The sequence below is a fragment of the Nansenia antarctica genome (genome assembly GCF_963989245.1).
Source record: "Nansenia antarctica genome assembly, chromosome: 1".
Classification (NCBI taxonomy): Eukaryota; Metazoa; Chordata; class Actinopteri; order Argentiniformes; family Microstomatidae; genus Nansenia; species Nansenia antarctica.
This window is the reverse complement of record NC_137674.1, coordinates 16671866-16680873: the sequence shown is the minus strand read 5'-3', so window position 1 is coordinate 16680873 and position 9008 is coordinate 16671866.

Here is a 9008-nt window from a genome sequence, read left to right as displayed (position 1 = left end):
GCCATAATACTGTCAGGATTAGATCAATGAAGAATTACAGCAGAGAGATATTTACTGACTCAGCATTGCTTGTTTCACACAAAGACAAACGTGTCTTATACAAGAGGGAGCAACACAGACATGGTGCCAGCGAAATTGAATGTGAAATGGGAAGATTTTTATTTTTACACTGCGGCAGTACTGTGGAATAGTATACCTGGAGAGCTAAAAACTATATCTAGCCTAATGCACAACGATTCAAGATAGGAGTAAAGAGATCAAATCAAATCAAAGCTAAACGCTGGGCCTTCTTAGTAGCAACATCTTTAATAAGATCCTTGAAATCTAGTGATGAAGCCAACTTGCTGTGCTGCTGTCATTGTCCTTTGTTCTTCTTGCTCTTCTTCTTCTGCCTCTTTACCTCTGCTCTCCTCTCTGGCTGCCTTGCTTGAAGAGGGCCATGGCATGGAGTATCCATAGGTACATAATTCATAATATGTCCTATAATAGTATTAACATAATAATACATACATTACACCAGATTAGCTAACTTAGATGTTATCTAGCTAGCTAACAATATTATTAAGATGCCAGTGGTCAATGTTATTGCAATTACTGGAAGAACTATTAACTAAATATGAATATTAGCTAAAGTTGTATTCAATCATGCATGGTAATGCAGCATACATTAAAATATTCAAAATATGTTTGTTAACCCCAAACTCCTACTGCTCACCTCCTTCTCCTTCAACTGGGAGGTGGGTTGAGGGAAGGAGTCCTGATCCTGAAACTGCATCTGTGCATGACGTGATTAGCATGTAACTTTATACTAGTTAGCTAGCTAGCTATAGCAAGAGTGCATAGCTGCTGGATACAAATTCACTGAGCTCTAATAACCTATATTTGGACCAAAATTGCACTCATCTCATACATTTAACTGAAATTATACTGACAGTGCACTGTAAGTTAACTTTACTTGAAGTTAATGTTAATTAGCTATAGCGAGCTAACTAGATCATCCACGCAGTGATTAGATCACTAAACCACTGTTGTCTAGATAGATAGCTTACATACTAGCTGTCTCCCTTTTTTGTCACTCTCCTCGTTCTTTACTTTTACTTTTCTCTTTTGAGACCCTGACTTTGGCTTTGCCTTTGTCGAATATTTCTCTGTTTCAGTGATTAAAGAAGAGGTAAAAACTCCTGGCCAAAGTTTAAAAGTATTTATTCAAAAAAGATCATGTCCTCAGATTACAGGCTCACGAAACAGTCACATTCGAGGTAGTCAGCAGAGCAGAATCAGCTCCTCCTTGAGCACAGGGTTTTATAGCGGCCCTCAGCCAATCACATCACAGTATGTTCTTGGCCAATCATGATCCTTCCTTCTAGGCCTCTGATTGGCCTAGACCCTCGGGGGCGTGCATGCGTGTGTGTGTGTGACTGCGCATGTGCGACAATTCGTGTGTGTGTGTCAGCGCATGTGCGACAATTGAAAATCTTCCCTAGATCGTTTGTAATGAAGTATAAAGTATTTAATAAAGTATATTATGAAGTAATAAAAATATACGTGTAATATGTGTAAAATATACGTGAATATATGTGTAAGATATACGTTATATTAAGAAGGCTATTAATGTGTAAAAATATACGACACATCCCCCCTCGGACCACCCAGAGGGTGGTCCGAAACTAAATGATCACATAAACCAAAACAAAAACACAAACCCCACATATCACAGCTAAGAAAATATAAAAAAACAAAAAAAATAAAAAATTAAAAAACAAAAAACAAAAAATAACTATTAAGAACCCAAAGACATCATGCAAAAAACAGAAACCAACCAATAATAAAAAGAATCTTGAAAATAACAACCACAATTAAACTAAACACAGTCCATCATGCACAAATTAATATAGAAACTTCCAACGACCGATGTTTTCTTTGTCCTTGAAGCGCCAGGGACAGAGGTTACTAGCACATGAACCCAGTTGGAGAACAGCCTTTACCGCCGTCTCAGATTGATATCCTTTCCCAGTCAAGAGCGTTTTCTTCGTTGTGCTAGGAACAGAACCGCTTTCCTATCTTTGCATAACCACCACACCACTTCTCAACTGACATCAATCACATGATATAGAAAGAAACAAACAGTAATCGAAGCAAATAATCATAAAACATCACTTAATAAACAAATCATCAAAGGAGGAAACAAAATCAGAAAGCAAAACAGAATCCAGCTTTTGCTCATCAGCTACGTTGGTCAACATTAAAGCATTAATAGGAACATCAGAAATACACTTTCCACAACATTTGATCAAAATACCAAGTAACATAATACAGATGATAATGACAACAAAAATAATAGCGACGGACCTGATCATATTACCAATACCTGAAAAAGCAGAATCAAAGAAATCTAACATATTCCAACCGTGTTCTTTATGTAAATCCTCTACACCCTTCTTGTTAGATTCATGAAAATCATGCAAAGCGTTACCAGAATCCGAAATATAACTGCAGCATTCACCGCCTATCAAAGCACAAGTACCACCCTGACTGGCCAAAATAATGTCCAAAGCCATTCTATTTTGGAGAGCTACATTCTTAGTTTCAGTCAATTCAGTGGCCAGGGCAGACACTACAGCATCCGAAGCATTAATGTGTTTTTCAAGAACGGATGATAAGGCACTTAATTCAGTCTGAGAGTTGTAGACACCATAACTTGGGAATATTAGGCCAAAAAACTTCTGAGCGGTAGACAACGCCCTACGACTACGATGGGTTGCTTGTTTGTGAAGTACAGACATCTCCTCCCGAGTAACTTTCCTAATCAAAGGTATCAGATGAGCCAAATAACAACCACCCTCAATCAAAGCAGGAAGCTTAGAGAATGCATCATTATCACACACAAGAAACACATGTTCCGGGAGTTGAAGCTCCGTACCAGGATACGAGAAAATGGTTCCACCTATACAAGACGCAGCCCCTAACTGACGAACCGAGCTGATCTTGGGCCGTACTTGAATGTCAATACAGGTTGTAATATTTACGAGAGGCATGACTTTAAGCTGCGTGGTGCCTCTCTGCCGTCTGGTAGTATTGGTATCATGTAATTTCATTTGAGGCACCATAGCACAATCAACAACTTTACATTTTAATCCAGAAATAACAACTGAACCCCTCCACCGTGTAGAAGTCACACTCCCAGAACATGACAGATGAGGACTCAATGCAGTACCATTTAATTGAGCGAACATAGCTTGGATAATATATATCTTCTTCGGACCTGTTGGTTGTGACAAATGTGTAAGCCTATCAATAATAACCTTCCCCACACCGCTAGGCCTATGGTGTTTGTTAACCGCTGCTGTCAGACGTTCCAACACACCAATATCCACACCTGCATAGGAAGAATTTAAAGGAACCAGAATCGTGCTGGGCTGACAAGAAGAGCTCTGGTTCTTGCCCTGTAAAACAAATGGGGCTAAACCCTGCCAATTATAATGAAGCCATTCTGCTTTAGTTAACGGTATGGGGAAAAACATAGGAGCAGACGCACTTACAGGGACCTGTTGACAAATCCAGCAATCAGAATAATTCATTTTTGAAGCAAAATCTTTCATGATACTAGTGGCAGAATTAGGGTGGGACCGTGTCCCCAGGTGATTAGAATCATACAACAAATAATCGTCAGTAGCGACTACAATCGCCTTCGTAGGAGCCTTCACAGCAACATTTTCAACCTTTCCTGGTAACTCATCGTGAACATATTTATGCACCAATGTCTCACAGTCCAACCTATAGTGGTGTGGAAAGTCAGGCCTGGTCCTACAAATTTTGTCCTTAAAATTGTTGGATTTACTAGACACCGGTTCACCGATATCACGTCTAGCACACCAATACGAGCTCTCTTCCTGGTCAACATTAGTTAATGTCACACGAGTTTCTTGCATGTTGCTTGAGTACTGATCAAGTGTAACATATGTAGTATCCAATAAATACCACTCGCTCTCTTCGGCGGTATAGATCAAACAATCATCAATAGTACAACGTGAATGTGGGCAAGCAAAAGCTCTACTTGCTATGATCATTCTTCTCTGACGTCCAGGCATAACAGTGTGTGAGTAAAGTGTAACATTGTCCAAAGAAGTCAATGGGGTAGGAACACTAAGGGGTATATTAGTCTCTGAAACGGCATGGCTTGAGTTTCCTCCTAATTGGCCTTGGTGTTTTACGGGGTCTGTCTGGTTGAGGTGTATCACTGACAGGTCTGTGTCTCTCAATGGTACCTCGGTCCGGGCAGCCGCCCGGGTTGCTGACATCTCCGTCTGGAGCATTGTCAGGGTCGGAAGGGGTGACAACAGGGGCAACACCAGGCTCGGTAGAACCCCCAAGAGGGGTGTCGCAGTCACTGGATCCTTCACGGTCTCCGTTGACCCACTCATCAGTGGGCTGGACAGGGTCTGGGACGAGGCCCCCGGCATCATCTGCATCATGACGCAGATACTCACCAACATCTTCGTCAGCCTGGATGTCCAAGCTGTGGACTTCCTCGTCCCCAGGGGTCTCCTCACCATCCTGCTGAGGTTCTCCCTCATCGTCCTCATTGGGTGCCTTGATGCAGTGATGAACGTGATACCAGGTGGGGGACCCCTTGATTTGGAGGGCAGTCCCAGTGCACCGAACGACCTCGTAAGGTCCTTCCCGTCGAGCCTCATGCCACTTCCGTCTGTAGACCTTCACGTATACCTTGTCACCCGGTTGCAACGCGTCCTTCCTCTCCTGTGCGTTCACCTCCTCTTCACGTTCCTGTTTGTGGAGCACATAAGAAGAGATACTCTTTTGCCGGTTAGTCATGTACTGTACATAGGCTTTCATGTCACTCTCCAGGAGAGCCAAACTTGGCCCTTTCCCACTGGTTCGTACACAGGGAGCTGTCATTATCCTCCCCATTACCAGTTCATGGGGAGTCAAGTGCAGCCCTCGAATCTCACTGGAACGACAGGCCATCAATGCAAGAGGGAGTCCTTCCAACCAATTAAGACCTGTATGCTTACAGACCTTAGAAAGACGGTTCTTAAGGACCCCGTTCATCCTCTCTACTATCCCCTGGCTTTGAGGTGAGTAAATACACCCAAGTCTCTGCTTGATTCCCAACTTTTGTAGTATAAGCTTTACCGTCTTATCCACAAATTCCTTACCATTGTCTGACGATATCCTATCTGGAATTCCAAACCTAGGCATGACTTCCCTGCATAGGAACTTTGCTACAGACTGAGCATCCTTTCTTCGAGTGGGGCAAGCTTCTACCCATCTGCTGAACCTGTCTACTACAACTAGCATGTACCTGTATCCTGCAATAGGTTGAATCATGTCCACATAATCAATCACTAAATGTTTCATTGGCCCGTTTGGGGTAGGGATATGCCCAGTTCCCACTGGTATTCCAGGTCTGATATTGTTCTTCAAACAGACCACACATTGACCAAGGACATGGTCTATTTGTTCCAACAAATATGGAGCCCAAAAACCATATTCCTTGGTGATCTTGCGTCTTACCTCCCCCCTGGACACATGTGCTAATCCATGGGCTTCCTGTATCAGTACGCCTAATAAATCTGGGGGTGCCACAACCAGTCCCTCATGATTTCTCCATAGACCTGTGTCATCCTGACTAGCTCCCCTGGTTAACCATAAGTTTTTGTCTAGCGCATTTGCCTCACTCTGTAACATCAACAAATCCTCAAGCGTGACCATGCCCTGTAACTGTACTTCATGTGTGACCAGCAGAACTTTACCTGCTTTGTCTGCTCCTGTAATAGCTTTGGCTGCATCATCTGCAGCCCTGTTACCTTGTGTGACATGTGATGAGTCAGATCTGTGTGCGGCACACTTCACTATGGCTAATTCCCTTGGTTTCATCATGGCTTGTAACAGCTTCATGATTTGAGCGTGGTGCTGAATAGGCGAACCATCAGTTTTCTTAAAACCCCGTCCCTTCCATACAGCTCCATGTAAATGACACACATTGTGGGCATAGGCAGAGTCGGTGTATACTGTCACTCTTTGTCCGGTTCCCAAATTGCATGCTTCTGTGAGGGCAATCAATTCAGCCAACTGAGCTGAACAAGGCTGAGGAACAGCCTCGGCTTGTTCCACAATGAACTCCGAATTTTGGGATCGGACAATGGCATACCCGGCACGTAAATGTTCTCCTACCCGGTAACAAGATCCATCAGTCCAATACTCAACGTCAGCTTCCTTTAAAGGCAAAGCTAGTAGATCTGCTCTAAGCTTAGAGTACCTCGTAGCTTCCTTCACACAATCGTGTGGTTCCCCATCTTCTGGGGTTGGCAAGGTCTCTGCTGGGTTAAGTGTGTTACATCTTAGTAATGTTACATCTTCCCTTTCCAACATCCTGTAATAATCCCTAATCCTAGGCATCGTCAAAGTGTACTTGCCTTGATTCAAGAGGTTCCTTAGACTGTGGTGGCAGAGAATGGTAATTGGGTACCCCATTGTTAAGGTTGTTGCCTTCTCGTACATAAGATAAGCCCCGGCCATTGCTCTGTAACATGGCGCGAAACCCATTTCTACCTCTGAATATGCGACAGAGTAATAGGCTATGGGCTGTGGACTAGGTCCAATGCCTGTTGGTTGCGTGAGAACAGCGCAGGCATACTTCCCCTCGGCTGAAGAAGAAACATACAATCCAAATTCTTTGGAATAATCTGGAAGCGCTAAAGCTGGCGCTTCTTGCAATTTGTGTTTAATTGTCTCAAACGCCAAATCAGCTTCCCTTGTCCAAGTAATGCAAGATTGGAGGTTATCGCTACCTGTTTCCTTAATCATCCCCCTCAATGGAGCGACTAGTCTAGAGTAATCCTCCACCCATGCTGAACTATACCCAGTAATGCCCAAAAACATCATCATTTCCCTAACCGTTCGTGGTTTTGGAGCCTTCTGAATAGCTTCCAAATGTTCATTTGTGACGCTGCGATGTCCCTGTGTAATGGATTGTCCTAAGTAAGTTACCTTTTCCTGACAATACTGTAGCTTCTTTTTAGACACCTTGTGTCCCTTCTCCGCCAAAACCTTTAACAGTTTAACGGAATCCCTGTGACATGTTTCTTCATCTGGGGCACAAAGGAGTATGTCATCCATGTACTGAATGGCAGTACTACTTATCATCTGTTCTAACCCGTCTAAGTCCTCCCTTAAGACCTGATTAAAAACATGAGGACTGTGTTTGTACCCCTGTGGCATTCTGGTATATTGATAATGCTGACCTTTGTAGGTAAACCCAAATAACCCTTGACTTTCTACACTAAGAGGTATAGAAAAGAAAGCCCCGCATAAATCAATCACTGTAAATACTTTGGCTGTAGATGGAATCTGAGTCAACAGCACATGAGGATCAGGAACTTCAGCTGGATAGCTGACGACTACCTCATTCACAGCCCGTAGGTCATGTACCAGACGATATGAACCATCAGGTTTCGTCACTGGCAGAAGAGGTGTATTGCTTAACGGATATTGAGTTATCTTCAGGACTCCTGCCTCTAACAGTCCTTTGATCTGTGGCTCAATTCCATCAATTGCTTCCTGTTTCAATGGGTATTGGTTTTTCCAAGGGGGTTCTGCACCCGGTATGAGTTCAACTCTCAATGGACGAGCTGATTTCACAAATCCAATGTCTGTACTGTTCTTTGCCCACAGGTCGGCTGGCACATTCTGCATCATTTCTTCTCTGAGGTCTCTGTCAGCTTGTACAGGAAGGATTAGCTGGTTCATTAGCTTCACAGTCTGCGGATGTCCTATTCCTTGAGCAGAGATCATCAGTTTTGTGAACTGTCCATCAATGCTCCTCCAGATAGCAGGGTTTTCTTTTGTCGTTACAAATCTGGCTTTTTCTGAGTCTGCCATCATTGCCCCTAAATGCTTCTGCTTATAGTGTTCAGATATCATAAGTGTCACATGAGGGATGCTACCCTCAATCTTATGCTCCTGATCTAGATAAGTGTCACTGTTTATCTTCATAGCCACTCCCTGAGGGCCTAGGATTATACAACTTGTACTAAGCTGTACCTGTTTTGGCTGATGCTTCAGCCACTCATCTGGGGTTGCATCTGCAACTTCTCTAAAATACTGGAGTGTACAATGCAATGGATCAGTAGGCCTTCTGGCCTCTGCCATGTGTGCCAGGATATAATTGTCCCACATCCTTGCTGGTTCCATTAGGTCTGGGCTAAGCCCTCCCACCCAATATACCATAGATGCGTTGTTGTCCATCATGACAGACAGTTGTCTGTTCTCTTGTGGCACTGTCACCTGACAGCCGTCCGGTGTGCATTTCACGGTACAATTTAACTGGCATAGTGCATCTCTCCCTAGTAGCCCTATTGGCGTGTGTTCTGATACAAGTATTGACAGATCTGCTCTCTGTCCTTTGTACTCTAAGCTTACAAGCTCAGTGGTAGGGATCAGCTGTTTAATTCCCTCGAATCCGATTGTCTTCACATATTTCCCAGACATAGGAAGGTGCGTGGCGTCTTCAGGCTTCAGACAGGTGTAGGCTGCTCCACTGTCCACCATCAATTCTAATGGACGTTGGTTGACCGACACCCATATTGTAGGTTCATCTTCAGGCCTGTTTGTCACCACCAGCTGGCACCCCCCTTTCGGATCTTCTGGGCACCCCTATAGCGCAGCTGCTGGGCCTCCATAGGGGTTCACCACTCCTGGAGCCGGTGCAGCAGGGGGCTTATATCCTCCTTTCTGTTTCCCCCCTGCGCCCCCCTGGTTCTTCTTAAAGCAGGTACGTTTTAAGTGTCCATACTGGCCGCATACGAAACATGGTCCTAGTACCTTCCTCGGTGCTGCGGTCCATCCCTCTTGTGGTGGTCCTTGGCCAGGCTGGTTGTATGGAACCACTTGCACCCCTGGTGGCCCCTGTGGGTATGGATTCCCCCCTTGTGGCCCCTGTGGGTATGACTGGGGAGGGACAATTTGCAGTTGCTGTGGCTGAGATG